Consider the following 15050-nt stretch of genomic DNA (forward strand, 5'->3'; position numbering starts at 1 on the left):
CTAAAATAATGTAGCACCAATGTAACTCTATAACCTTGAGATGTATTGAATCTGCTCAATGAATGCTTGATGTTGACTAAGGGTTTCCATTTTGAAAAGGCAGTCAACTTGCAAGCAAAGAATTCAACATTTTGTAAGGAACAACTTACTCATATTTAATTGCTAAGTTAGAACATACAAATCAATCAATGCAGCAATGGACATATTTAAAACATTCAGTAGTAAATTGGAAGAAAAATCTGTCTAGAGTAAAAAAGATAAGTAAGAAATGGTCAGATTGAGCCAGAAAATAGGAACTGGATGGTGAGAAAGCCAGGTTAAATTAGTGGGATTGGATGCATGTCTTTTTCTGATTACTACATTATTCTTACTGTCAATTCATTGTGGAATAGAGTGAAATTGTTTCACAGCTCAGTAGGTGAATGCTCCTACTGTGTAACTGAGTTTCACACACCAAAAATGAATCAGCTTTGAATTTCAGTTTATTCTTTGTTAATTGATCTGCTTTTCTACCGGAGGAATCTTAATTTGCAGTTCTCTAGTTAAGGAACGCTACATACTTAAGAGTCTTGTGTCACTAATTAATACACAGAATGATCATTGTCGGCAAAGTTTGCAAACAGTTTATCAGGATTCCCATCTGCCTACCAGTGGCATTTCTCAGTTTAAAAATTTCCAGAGTTGTGCATACATGCAACAAGGGTAACTTTAATCAGCCTATTGCTCTGTTATAATGACTAACTGCTCAGTAACCTCGCAGCTGTTCCATTCACAGCCTTTAATGGATTGTTACTGTGATTTCTTTTCAATCCTTTTAAGCTATAGAGGCATGAAGCTCATGTCCGGGGGGGGGGTGGAATCTAGTTCTGATTCCACAGTGTAATACTTAATTCACACCTTGTCTGAAAATCTTGTGATATGAGAATTAAAATCTTATCTGGAGAGATTACTCTTCAGTCTGCTCCCTTGTCTCAGCTCAGCTGCTGCTGAGTCGTTCATTCAGACCTTCATTATCTCTAGATTTGACTGTTCCAATGTTCTCCCATCTGGCCACTTATCTTCTCTCCCTATAAACCCAAGATCATCAAAACTCTGCTGCCTGTGTCCTAACTCACACCAAGTTCTGTTCTCTCATCACTCACTCTGTCTCCTGCTCCAGTAATGCCTCAATCCCTGATCTCAATCACTAATATGGCCATGCCTTCAGCAACTTAAATTGCTTCCGTAAACTTCTCTTTCCCTCTATCCTCCTTCAAAAGAAAATGTTGAAACCTTTCTCTTTGAAGAAGTTTATGTTATTAACCCAAATATGTCCTTATAATGATCCAATGCCAAATTTTGGATGTTAAAATCCGTCCTTTGGATCATTTCACTATACTAAAGGCTCTATAAAAACACAAATGGTTTTGTTGACTGGATTCTGGTAAATCCCAGCAATGAATGTCACAACCAGAATCCAGCTTACAATGTGTAGAATGTTTTATGGAATTGATGGCAGCAAAGAAACAACTGCACGAATAAAGAGCTAGAATCAAACTAATTGAGACATGTAAAGACTGACTGGGGCCGCTTGTATGATGCGTGCAACATTAGATTACATCTCAAAGGAGTATTATGTGAGAAATTACATCTCACATACATGTTAAGTCTTTTTCATGGCTTAGCTACTTACTTTCTGAGTGATCTCAGGTCATAGGGCGTGGAGCAGGAATGGACTGCCCCAACATCCAATAAGAGCATGGTTGAGCTGACTGTGGCCTTAGCTCCACTTTCCTGTCTATACCTCACAACATGTGATTCCCTTGTCTATCAAAGATCTATGTAACTCAATTTGGCCTGAATAAAATTTAAAAGATACAGCCTTCTGGTGAAGAAAACTCAATATTCCAAGCCTTTGAGGAATAGAAATTCTCCTCAGTTTTGTTGGAAGGGAGACATCTTATTCATAAACTATGTCCCTTGTTTTTAGTCTCCCCGACGAGAGGAAAAGTCCTCCTGGTATCCTATCAAGTCTCCTCAAGAGATTATATGTTTCAGTAAGATCACTTTGCATTCTTTGAAACGCCAATGGAAATTGGCCTAACCTACCGAACCTCTCTTCATAAGATAAACCCTTCATCCCAGGAAAGAGAGTCAAGTGAACATACTTGGAACTGCTTCTAAAGCAACATCTTTTTCAAATAACCAAAACTATACACGGTGCTCCAGATGTGGTTTTGCCAATGCAGCTGTGATAAAACTTCTTCACTTTTATGCCCCATTCCTCTTTCAATAAAAAATACATTCTATTTGCCTTCCTAAATTTGTTGCTGTATCTGCTTACTAACTTCATATAATTCATGTATCAAGACCCCCATCAAATCATTATATACCACTGATTTCTGCAATGTCTTTAGATTTAAATAGAATATTGTTTTTGTTATTCTTACTGCCAAAATGGACAGTTTACATTTACTCATATTACACTCCATCTCCCAAGTTTTTTGCCCATCATTTAACCCACCTATGTCCCTTTGCAGACACTGTCTCCACTTAAGAATTTACTTTCCCACCCACCTTGGTGTCATCAGCAATTTTAGCTAACATACATTCAGACCCTTCATCCAAATCAGTGATCTATTAGTTGAAGATCCACCTTTGATGTGTATTGGACTCTACCTGTTAAAGTCTGTCAACTTTAAAAAGACCAATTTAGCTTCACTTCAATTCCTGTTAGCTAACCAATCCTTTATCTGTTCTCGTATGTTTCCTTCCATCCCATGTGCTGTTATCTCAGATACCGCTACGCCTCTGATTTAGTACTTATCAAATGATTTGGAAAATCCAATTACATCACCAGTCTCCCTCTATCTAATCTGAATATTACTTTGTCAATAAACCTGGGCAAACAGAACTATCACTAGAGTAGAGCAAATTGGGACGAAAACCCTGGGTCCCAGCTGGGCCCATAGACAGTGGTGGATGGTAATCACAGCAAAGTTCAACCTGCAGATTCAGAGACCTTCATTCGGGGAATCGAAGGAAAAGTTGGAGAGCCACACAAGGGGAGATCATTGTGCCCAATGTGATTTGCAATGACAGAGGGAGTTCCCCACACAATATGATTTGCCCAGGCACCACAGCCCCTTTTTTCTTGAGGGGGGAGGGAGGGTTGCCAATATTAAAGGATAACTGGAAACCATTTAAATGCATTTCAGAATGGGGGCTCCCAGGACTAGATGTCCAACTTCACTTAGATTGCAGTTAGCAGGTGGAGGAAATAGGAAGACTTCACTGTGACATGGTACAATGATGCATCGAGCCTCTGAACTGAAACCAAGCATTTCCAAGCTTCATTCAGACCTGGGAGCAAATTGTTTTGCCTCTGAATTGATCCTCTTCACACTCAGCATTGGGCAACACATCCATCCCATACTATGAGAGAACTGGGCATAGATTCAGAGTCAGAAAATAACACACTGGAAGCAGAAAATAAGTCAAGTGAGCACATTCCCTGAGCAAGATGGCAATATCATCTTGAAAGCAAAGTATTACAGGTGCTGTAAATCTCAAATAAAGGGTCACATTAACTAAAATATTCACTAAGGTTTTTCTCCACTGGTGCTGGCTGACCTGTTACTTTGAGCACACCTCATTCTTAGCACTTACCTCATTCTTCTATGGCTGTGTGCAGGCAGGAGTTGAATTTAACCTTTCTTTTTTTTATTTGTTCGTTGGATAAGGGCATCACTGGCTGGACCAGCATTTATTGCACATTCCTAATAACCTAGAGGCAGTCACACGTTGGCCAGACTTCCTTGCTAAAGAAAGGACATTAGTGAACCAGACAAGACACGACAACAATTGACAATTGTTACTTGGTCACCATTAGCCTGAGATTCTGAATTGCTAGCCCAATGAAAGTACCAATACACCACTGGCTCAATTCTGGAGCGACGTCATTTGTTTGAAACAGCCATTTTAAATGCGGCATAGACAGCACAACTGAGCCTGACCATGCTAACAGTACTGTTCCCAACTGAGCACACGACCAACCAAGGGGCTTTTAGATCTTTATTCTCTTTCTCACCTACCATGTGCTGGTGGCAGTAATTCCGGTATCACAAACCACCATGTACCTCTTACTCATACTCCTAGGGGTATGTCCAAAACTAAAGACGAGAGAGGGGTAAAAATATAAAGAGTTGAAGAAGAAAAGATTGAGGAGAGGGAGGTAAATCTATTACATTCTTACATTGATTTGTTTGCTTTGTAGCAATTCTGAGGATAATTGCAATCTATTAGCCTCAAACCTCTGGACAAGGGATAATTGAAGGTGAACAGAAAGCAGAAACTGGCTGACTGCGATGATGTAGCAAGAAGGGGGTGCAGATCGATGCTGTCAGTTTCCTCTGCTTTTGCAGTGTTTTTTATTTGTCCTCTTTCTCTGAAATTCCCAAATAATGTGCAATGCTCTGTTTGCAGCAACTGATGACTGCTTACTTAATACCCAGCTACTTCGGCCTTATTCTCCAATTTTCCATCCATATTGGTTATCACAGTTATTTCTGCTTTACTGGGTGTATCATTAGCGCTTTTACTATCTTATCAGTACTTTTAGAAATATTACTGCCTTGTTACCCGTGATTGCAATAATCCGAATGCTACTAAACCAACAATTATTTATTTCATTCACAATTAATGTAGTGATACACAGACGTCACTCTCCATGACTATCAGCACTATTATCATATGAATAATCCATGTCTTTATGTTTAGTTTTGTCTGACTAGCAATATTTTGCTCTTAAGGTTGCTTGCATCTACTACTCTGGTCTCCATAAAGGTCACCAGGCAACAATGGCACATTGTGGATATGCCCTATGAAGCTAACCTTCATATAAATCTAAAAGATATCACTTGATTATAACCAACATTAATGCTTTTAGCTGCATTTATATCCATTCCTTTGTTCAGTGGACCATATAATGGATATTGGATAAGTTAGGACAGATGTAAAGCAGAAGTACCACTTTGACTGATGTCATGTTTGACATCAAGTGTTTTGACAATACATTTGATGATTTGCATCCCTACCCAAAGACTTACCAGGATCTGGGACAGGACACAGAGGAGGACACTGTAGCTTGCCCTCAGACACACTCTCTTCATCCAACCCCATCGATTCTCCTGGCTGAGCTGCAAAGAATTCTGGGATTTCTCTGGATTGGCCACCTCTTCCCCCTGGGGGCTGCATTGTGTCAGAGTTCCCATCATTCTTCGCTCCTACCAGTGCCTCAAAGCGACCTGCAAATATAAACATGAGCAGGATGAAGGTGAGAGTTAATCAGGATACATCCAGAGTGACCAGCTGTTCTTCCCACTCGATGTAAAGGCTTGATCTATGCGGCTGATTGTGGTGTCTCAATCCCTACTGGCAGATGCAGGACTGCATTCAACAGTCATGGTTTATTCATTGTGAGCTGCTGCTTCTTTCGAAAAAAAAAGTGAACCCACACACGAGTGGGAGGACGAATCACTGTACGCCGTTGAGCAGTAATGGAAAATTTTACAACAAGGTGAAGGCAGGCAGCCAATGACTGGCAGAATTGATGGCAAAATGCAGTGAAAAAAATTATGTGTGTGAGAGAGAGAGAGGGGGAGAGAGAGAGAGAGAGAGAGAGAGAAGCAAACAGAGACCAGGAGAGGAAGCAAATCAAAACTGATGCTAACAACAGACCCTGGGAAAGAAAGAACTGCACAAATGCAGAGAATTGTGAACATGCAGAGGGATGAGAAATACCACCAGAGGAGATGGGTACAGGAAAAAGTGAATGAGAGAAAGAGCCATAGTAAATCAAGATAGCCCATCAGAAGTGTCGACATTGGTAACTAAAAATCTGGAATAAATTGGGTGATGTAATGAAATTATATGATGTAATGTAATTGGGTGATGTAATGACGTAATGATGCACTTACTTGACCATTTGCTCAAAATGCTCAAAATTTGCATACATCATTTATTTGCATACATCATTTATCAGCTATTGTTCTAACAGCAACACAGTGGCTCAGTGGTTAGCACTGCTGCCTTACAGTGCCAGGGACCCAGGTTTGATTCCACCTTCGGGTGACTATCTGTATGGAGTTTACACATTCTGCCCATGTCTGTGTGGGTTTCCTTCGGGTGCTCTAGTTTCCTCCTGCAGTCCAAAGATGTACAGATTAGGTGGTTTGGCCATGCTAAGTTGCCCAAGGTATCCAGGGATGTGCAGGCTAGGTAGATTAGCCAAGGGAAATGCAGAGTGACAGGGATGAGGTGGGTCTGGGTGGGATGCTGTTTGAGAGTCAATGTGGACTTGATTGGCTGAATAGCCTGCTACCACACTGTAGGGATTCTATGATATACAGCAGCTTGACAAAACATTCAGACCAGGATTCTCAGTTACTGTTAACGTAAAGAGCCCCAATAGTAATTTGAATGGGTGCATTGTCACATATATTGTAAAGGCACGGTGACCTCGGGGTGACACACTGATAGATTCACTGAGCTCATGTACAAGTGGAGGAAAAAAATGCATTCTTAAAAAAAATGCCAAGCCTCATGGGAAGGATGACAATGCTGAGTGCTATCAATAACAATTGCACAATCTGAAACAAAAAGGACAATGTGGTGAACTTGAAGAGACTGCTAAAATAGGTCTACACAATACCTCACTATCCAAAATAGCTACCCAGTTATGTTACTGATAATGTGTCATTTAAAGTCATTCCCACCACACACCAATATTATTGCCCTGTCCAGAGAGTTGACACAATTTTCTAAAATTCAAATGTTTCCAATGTGTGGCCATGTTGGAACAACTAACAAGTGACACCATCATATTAAAATGTTAAAGTACTTCACACAGAAAATCCTCCAATACAACCTTCCTATATCATGCTGTAATGGAACAGACTAGATCCCCTTAAAATATTTTAAGAAGGTAGCCTAGACCCTGTCTGTTTCTTGTTTGTGTGAGGTGCCGTGTTCCCGATGCAATCCAATAAGTCAAATTATTTAAGCAAAACACACTTTATCCCAACACAACAATTAAAATATAACAAAAGAAAGAAGAACTTGGACTAACTTAACTCTTCTGGAAAGCTTAATAGAATAATAGATACATCAACTAATACTAATTAACTATTCCAATATAGTAACTTCCCATAAACACAATCCTTGGGAAAAAGGCAAATTCAGAAGACAAATTTTCTCACATACAATGCCAGCAATAGGGGAGAGAAACCCCAGGTTTGAACAGTAACAAAGAGGGGAAAAAATAGCTTCTACTTTTTCATGACTCCAGCAGCTTCTGCTGAATCTAAAAGCTAAAACAAAAAGAAATCCTGAAGTGTAAGAGCTGGCCACACTCATCCAGACTTCTTCTATTGTTCCAACTTAAAAAAAACAAGACCCCACAAGTTATGTTACCACAAACTGTTCAGTACCTCTCATTTAATCGCTTTCTAAATAGAAACCAAGACAAAAACTTAACTGGCTCAAAGGTAGAAGACAGAGGGTGGTGATGGAGGGTTGTTTTTCAGACTTGAGGCCTGTGACCAGTGGAGTGCCACAAGGATCAGTGCTGGGTTCTCTGCTTTTCATCATTTATATAAATGATTTGGATGTGAGCATAAGAGGTACAGTTAGTAAGTTTGCAGATGACACCAAAATTGGACGTGTAGTGGACAGCGAAGAGGGTTACCTCAGATTACAACAGGATCTTGATGAGATGGGCCAATGGGCTGAGAATTGCCAGATGGAGTTTGATTCAGATAAATGTGGGGTGCTGCATTTTGGGAAAGTCAATCTTATACATATAATGGTAAGGTCCTAGGGAGTGTTGCTGAACAAAGAGACCTTGGAGTGCAGGCTCATAGCTCTTTGAAAGTGGAGTTGCAGGTGGATAAGGTAGTGAAGAAGGCGTTTGGTATGCTTTTCTTTATTGCTCAGATTATTGAGTACAGGAGTTGGGAGGTCATGTTGTGGCTGTACAGGACATTGGTTAGGCCACTGTTGGATTATTACATGCAATTCTGGTCTCCTTCCTATCGGAAAGATGTTGTGAAACATGAAAGGGTTCAGAATGTTGACAGGGTTGGAGGATTTGAGCTATAGTTAGAGGCTGAACAGCTGGGGCTGTTCTCCCTGGAGCATTGGAGGCTAAGGAGTGAATTTATAGAGGTTTACAAAATTATAAATGAACTTGATTACAGATTACTTACAGTGTGGAAACAGGCTCTTCGGCCCAACAAGTCCACACCGACCCGCCGAAGCGCAACCCACCCAGACCCATTTCCCTACATTTACCCCTCATCTAGCACTACGGGCAATTTAGCATGGCCAATTCACCTAACCTGCACATTTTTGGATTGTGGGAGGAAACCGGAGCACCCGGAGGAAACCCATGCAGACACAGGGAGAATGTACAAACCCCACACAGTGAGTCGCCTGAGGTGGGAATTGAACCCAGGTCTCTCGCGCTGTGAGGCAGCAGTGCTAACCACTATGCCCACAGTGTCACTGTTCCACCCACTTGGATAGGGTAAATAGACAAAATCTTTTCCCTGGGGTGGGGGAGTCCAGAACTAGAGGGCATAGGTTTAGAGTGAGAGAGGAAGATATAAAAAAGACCTAAGGGGCAATTTTTTCACGCAGAGGGTGATCAGTATATGGAATAGCTGCCAGAGGAAGTGGTGGAAGCTGGTATAATTGCAACATTTAAAAGGCATTTGGATGGGTACATGAATAGGAAGGGTTTGGAGGGATATGGGCCTGGTGCTGGCAGGTGGGACTAGATTGGGATATCTGGTCGGTATGGACGGGTTGAACTGAAGGGTCTGTTCCCGTGCTGTACATCTCTATGACAACTCTTAAAGGCACAGCGTCGTCACAATACATATACACTTACTAACAGTCAGAAGAGGCAGGTGTATTTCATTGCATGAGCTCTTAAAACTGCAACATTTCAAAATTACTCTTCTTGCTGTTATCATGATGGTATGAAGTAAAAGGAAGTTGTTTCAAATTGCAAAAGGTCCATGTACATCAAACCTACATCTCCTTTCACTTACACAAGATAAGTGAAAAGTTAGGATTGTAGTAAACTAGACTGGTAGGTGCCAGGTAAAAGGGTGCCAGCTGGGTAGGGTGTCAGATGGCAAATAGACCAGATAGGTGATGCAGTGTTTCAGGTAGGTTGAGGTGAACAGGAGAAATTGGTTCCAGTTGGGGTAGCAGATGGGGAGTGTTTGAATCAGGTGTACTGAGGTTGGATCCAATGAATGGGTTGGGGGGGGGAATGGGTGAATTAGATCCCAGGATGGGAGATGGTGTGGAGGCAGATCAGGTCCAGAGCAGGCGAGGTGTGATAACTCCAGGAAGAAACAATCTGCAGCTCCTGTCTAAAGGTTGATGTCCCAAGTGTCTGAAAATGACAAGGTGTTAAATGCAAGGATACAGGGTGAGTATTGCAGAAGTGGTATTTTGAGAACTGCGTGTTTTGAATACCATACAAAAGCTATTTTGTTTCTTTTCAATGTACACAATGTTTTGAGTATTATTGAGAATATTTTTAATATGCATTTAAAAATCTTTGTTTTAAAATTTCACTTCTTTTGTAATAAACATCTATTTTACTGTTAAAACAAAATCTGCAACATTGCCTACTTATTTTTGTTTCAATGAGAAACCCCTTCATCAAAACCAAATCAACTAAGAACATGATCTATCAAGTCAGGTTCCTGTCTGAGATTTGACTTGTCAAGTAATGTTATCAACTGGGATTGCAACAATCTATATTTGCTGTGTTACACATATAATTAACAGGTTAACAGAAACCTGCACATTCTTAGTAACATGAATGAAAATTGCAATCAAAAGTTCATTTGATATTTATGCAGTATGCAGCAGGTTATCACAATCCTTGATATCCTCACAAGCATTAGAATGTTCTTCCCGTGTCTGCAGCCAGAAAAGCAAATCAACTCCCCCTCACTAATAAATCCCCATCACTTTTGCCCGACCATACTTTTTCATATCTCCCTACCATGAGCAGCTGGACCATCCATGCTGCCATGATCACGGTTCTGGCTTGTCTCCACAGAGGAACGGTCATTCTCTGTGTTTTCAAAGCTGAGGAATGATTTGCAAGAAATGCACTCAGGGGATTCCCTCACTGCCTGCTTGTTCCTCTCCTTCTTTCTGGTGGTCGCTTCTCTTCCTCCTACACATTCTTAAGCTGTAGAGTTCCCATGTCTTGAAACATGCTAACCACAGACCACTCAGTCTTACGAAAGCATGATAGCATGTTCTCTCCCAATATGTGGGCAGCTTTAGCTTCCTTACCTAAGAAAAGACATACCCACCACCGAGAGAATATAGTTCGACTTCACTCATTCCCAGGATGAAAGATTGCTGTCTGAGGAGTGAATAGTTACCTAGGCTTGTATTCACTGGTGCTTCAAAGAATGAATGAGAGGGGATGTGTTACATAACATTCTGACTGGGCTGGATAAAATGAACGCAGGGATGATATTCCTGCCTGCTTTGGGGTTCAGCACCAGGAGCCATGGTCTCAGGATATTGGGTAAACCATGTCAGACTGAGATGAGGAGAAATCTGTTCACTCAGAGGGCAGTGCACCTGTGCATTTCTCTAAAACAAATGCTGTGGAGACCAAGTCACTGAATATTATTAAGAAAGATATAGTTGGATTTTCTAGAAATGAAAGGTGTCAAAAAGGTATGGGAAGAGAGTTCCCACTCTCTCTAAGCATTTTAGAGCATTTTAGAGAGATATGAGTTGAGACAGAGGATTACATTGAATGCTGCAGCAGACTCAAAGGGCAGAATGGCCTACACTTGTTCTTATTTACTGTGTTTCCATGAAAAAGGCAACAAGAGCACTTCAATGGTTGTGGGATTGTTGAACAATCGGGATCTGTGGTTTTACTTGCAAGAGCTGGAGTTGGATGTATGATGACTAATAGACAACCTGTGCAGATTGTGGATGTGCCAACTGCCTCCTACCTCTTCCCTCCAACTCATCCAGGACAGTGGGCATTCACCAGCGTGATGTCACATACCAACTCCACACTGAACGGGTCAGAACTTTTGTGGTTTCATTACCCTTCATCATTGCAATTCAGCATCCACAAAGCCATGGGAGTTATGAGTGGCACCCTGTAACATGGGGAGGTCCACTATCAAAACAAAGCCTTATGTTTATGCTTCTGCCTACTTCTATCCATACAGAGAGAAGGCCATTCTGACAAACAGAACGCCTATTAACTCTGATGCAGAAATGGACAATGGACTGGAAAATTGTACCTATACTGCATGTTCCAACCTGGAAGGATCCAGTCACCTTCACAGACACAAAGAGTGTCGTACCCACCCCTGCAGTAGGTCTGAATCAAAGAGGTGATGGGCTTTTGAATTGCAGATGCATCCTGCAAAGAGACCTTCCTCCTCTTTCTCCTGCTTTGTCTGTATTTTCTATAGATATGTAAACTGTGTGGGCAAAAATTTGGCAGATGGAGTACAATGTGGGAATATCAGGTCATCCACTTGGCAAGAGAAATAACAAGTGGAATATTATATAAAATAAAGAGAGATGTACTGCAAAATGCTGCAGCCCAGATGGACCTAATGTCCTTGTACATCAATCAGAAAAACGCACCAAAAAAAGCAGGTAATTAGGGAGGAAGATGGAATGTTGTCTTTATTGCAAGGGAATGAAGTATAAAGGTAGGCATGCCTTGTTCTAACAGTTCAGGACACTGGTGAGACCACACCCAGATTACTCTGTATAGTTTTGGGCTCCTTAAAAGGAAGATCTTACTTGCATGGAAGCAGGTGAGAGAAGATTCATGAGGTTAAATCTTGTGTTGAAGGCGTTATTTTTTGAAGAGCAATTGAGCAAGTTTGGCTTTTACTTCTTGGAGTTTCGCACAATGAAAGGCACTATTGCTTAATCAGCTTTGGGGAGGATTAACAGGATAGATACTGAGAGAAGGTTTCCCCTTCTGGGAGAATCTATAACTGGTGACATATTGAGAATAAAAAAATCTCTCATTTAAAACAATGAGAAATACTATTAAAAACTGATCTACTAAGGAGTCAAGGATAATGGGGGACTGGTGGAAAAGTTGAGTTAAGGCTGCAATCAGATCAGCAATGGTGTTATTGAATGGTGCAACAGGCTTGATGGGCTGAATGGCCTACATACGCTAATGTTTCTTAAGTTGATACTTGCTGCAAGTGCAACATCTTCTTCTTGTACTGCAGACTAAGATGTCCTGTTACAATAACCATGACTGAAAGCAAAATGTCTTTTCACTCTTGCGTTCAGTCACAAGCAATGCCTTCCTCATGTGTAACACCAGTACCAGCAGATTTTAATGACAGTAATCTGTCTGAGTTAGAAACGTAAATCCTTTCCAAAGGTTCAAACAGAAAGTATATCCTTAATATCGACCTGTTCAAGAATGCTATGCTGCATCCCTCAAGTTGAACCTAGGCCTCCTGGCTCAGAGGTAGGAACATTACCACTGTACCACAATAACACCTAGGATCAAACAGCATTTTAGACATTATCCAACCAACCTGTTCAGAGATGTTATGACACATCTCTAGAGCAGGTGAAAACTGAACCTGAGCCTCCTGAGATAGGGACATTATCACTGCACCACAAAAGCCCTTACAAACAGGACAGCTTCAGAGTTGATTAGGAGCAGGTGATGCTCATTGTTCTTCTTATTGACAAAGAAACATGAAGGGACATTTGTGGTGCAGTAGTAGTGTCTCTACATTTGGACCAGTGGGTATGTCTTCAAGTCCCGTCTGCTCAAGAGCTTTGTACAGGTGTATCTGTACAGATCAATTCAAAGGTATCTTGCAATTTTTGGTGATCATGTGACCAATGGGTAAGGTATTTGACTTTTTTGTGGGTCATGATGTTATCAGAAGATTCCTGTTTGAATCCTGTTGCGGTCATTTTGATTCTTGTTTGCACAGTGGCCGTGTCTCTACCTCTTATAAGGGAGAACTTGAGTTTAAGTCCCACCTGCTCCACTGGTGTGTAATAATATCTCTGAACAAGTTGGTTAGAGAAATATCTTTAAAGAAATGAGAAGAGATCTTGGAGTTGATCAATAAACAGAGAGAAAAGAACAAACAAAGAACAATTGACTCTTCTGTATTAACCAAAGAGTATATGACAATCTCCATCAAAGTCTGCCCACCTAGAGATCAGCAGCTGGGAGAAAGAGACTTATCAGGCCTCAAGGTTATTTGACTGATCATTCAGCCAATCCTTCAGTGACATCCAAGAGGGGATGAATGACTTACCTGGTTTCAGGCAATACATATTTTCATTTTTAAAATGCCCAAATGGTCACTGACATGGCCAGGTCACAGAGGGGTCATAATTCCCACTGCCCACAGTCACATTAGGAGTCCCTGGAGAAGGAGCATGCAGTGTCCACCAGTAGATTCCAAGCATTTAGGGATAGGAAGACACAGTGTGAGCTGAGGTATGCAATATTTACCATCCATACCATTGTGATTTTACGCTCCCCATCTTTTTCTGCCTTTCTGATTTTTGTTACGTTTACACCAGCCCTTGTGCGCAGTGTATGTGGTTTGTAATTTATTCACAAAGTGACTGGTTAATTTTGTGTTTGCTCTCCTAATACAGAAAGACAAACAAGCTAAGCTACATGCCAGGAACTGTTTGGTTTCGGGATGCAAAGGTCCAGAAGGGAAAAGGTGGAAAGTGATGTATCTGAAAAACTCTAGGTTTACAATAAAATTCTTGTAATTCTCTGGAAGGTTTTTGCAATCTTCAACATATGGTTATTAGAGCATGGAAGACTGTCAACTCCTCCAAATATCCAGCACTTCCACAAGCTCATTAAGATGGCATTTGGTATTAGCCAAGTTGCAACTGGGCATTGGTTTGAAACCAGCAGCTGCAGCATCCTAACTACCAATGATATAGCCTCATATTTCAAGAAGCTTGAATGAAACTAATTTGTTGACTAGCTTAATTTTAATGGCTTCGATTTTAAGTGAAACAACAAAAGGAAGAAGTTTGATCATTTTAGAGGTAATGGAATTTGTCATCAACTGCACTATCTAACAGCACCTGCTAGCAATAACCTGCTCAGTGATAACCAGTGTGGGATCTGTCAGGGCTACCCACCTCCTGGCCTCATTACAGCCTTGGTTCAAACATGGACAAAAGAGCTGAATTCTAGACTGTGAAAGCAAAGCTATGTTGATTGAGTGTGACATTAAAACTCTTGCAAATCTCCAGGCAATGGAAATCAGAGAAAGCTCTCCCCTAGTTGGAATCACACATGACACTTTGGAAGATGGCTGTGGTTATTGGAGGTCAGACATTGCAGTTTCAGAATGTCCGCAACAGGAATCAAACCTGCAATCTTCTGATAACATCATGACCCACAAAAAAGTCAAATACCTTACCCATTAGGTCACATGACCACCAAAAATTGTAAGATACCTTTGAATTGATCTGTACAGATACACCTGTACACAGCTCCTGAGCAGACGGGACTTGAAGACATACCACTGGTCCAAATGTAGAAACACTACTATTGCACCACAAATGCCCCTTCATGTTTCTTTGTCAATAAGAAGAACAATGAGCATCACCTGCTCCTAATCAACTCCTAAAGCAGTCCATGTCCAAATCAGCAAGATCTGGACAATATCCACCTGTGGGCTAACAAATAGCAAGTAATATTCATGCCACACAAATACCAGGGAATAACCATGTTCAACTTGAGACAATCTAACCATCACTACTTGATATTCAAAGACATTGCCAGTGCTGAATTCCCCACTATCAATATCCTGGGGGTTCACCATTGACCAGAAATTCAACTGGACTCACCATATATACACAATGGTTATAAGAGCAGAGGCTAGAAATACTGCAATGATTTGCCTCCCAACCTCTCAAAACCTGTCCATCATCCCCAACTACCTGGATGAATACAG

Source organism: Hemiscyllium ocellatum, chromosome 18, assembly GCF_020745735.1.
Source record: "Hemiscyllium ocellatum isolate sHemOce1 chromosome 18, sHemOce1.pat.X.cur, whole genome shotgun sequence".
Taxonomy (NCBI): Eukaryota; Metazoa; Chordata; class Chondrichthyes; order Orectolobiformes; family Hemiscylliidae; genus Hemiscyllium; species Hemiscyllium ocellatum.